Genomic DNA, 1104 nt, shown 5'->3' with positions numbered 1-1104 from the left:
GGTGAAGAATTGATAGAAACACTCAATTTGAGCACAAATTACATCATAAAATATGGGTTTATCAGCATTCAACATCTCCTAAATCTTCAACCACTTCTTCCTTTTCTTCAACAATCATGGCTTCCTCCAATTGCTCCAATACAAAATCTAACTCCTCATTCTCCATCGAATTTTCTAATCTCTCCTTCATACTCCGTTCTTCATTAGATTCCCCACATGTAGCCATGGGGATACTTTGAATGCATAGGCGTTGGGAGGCTAAGTTAGTTACTACCTTAGTCAAGGTAGCCATGAATTCTTCTTGCTTCCTTTGAAATTCAAGTCGCTCTTAAAGAAAGGTATGAAGCTCCCTTTGCTCATGGAGAATGTTGCAAAGGGTGTCATCTATTGGGGATTGGGGTGGATAGGAGGGTTCATTGTTTGGAAGAAAGGTTTCATGATAGGAAGGTGGTTCATCTTGATAGGCATATGGAGGTGGTGTATATTGAGGTAGTTCTTGGGAGGATTGATATTAGAATGTGGGTGGTTCTATAGGTTTTCTTTCATAGTGATCACAAGGATGAGGTAAAGGTGATTGGTTGTATGAGGGATATGGATCATAGGATGGTGCTTGGTAGAATGTGGCTTGTGAGGTAGGTTGAAAACTATGTTGTGGACTTGGTTCATAGGAGTATGTATTATAAGATGGAGTATGATCATTATCGGCCAGAGGAAATTGGTATGGATACCAAGAGGTTTGTTCATGAGCATGCGATTCCTCCCTTGATTGATTTCCAATCCCATAGCACTTATCATCATTAAAGCTTGCATTTCCTACATCATAGTTTTAACCAATATCATATCCAAAAGGATGAGAATTCATAATGAAAAGAGAAAATAAAACCAAGAACTAATAAGAGGTAATGAAAATAAACTCCTAAAACTAGAAAAACCTAATAAAGAAGCCAAAAATCAAGCTATCTACAATATCCACATATGTACAATAACCAATAATATAACACCATTGCAATTCCCTGGCAACAGCGCCAAAAACTTGATGGGAGATAAATGTCGGTCTAGAATTTCTCAAAGGAATTTCGTTGTAAGAATAGTTCCAAACCAACC

This window comes from Arachis hypogaea, chromosome 19 (genome assembly GCF_003086295.3).
Source record: "Arachis hypogaea cultivar Tifrunner chromosome 19, arahy.Tifrunner.gnm2.J5K5, whole genome shotgun sequence".
NCBI lineage: Eukaryota > Viridiplantae > Streptophyta > Magnoliopsida > Fabales > Fabaceae > Arachis > Arachis hypogaea.
This window is presented reverse-complemented; position numbering follows the sequence as displayed.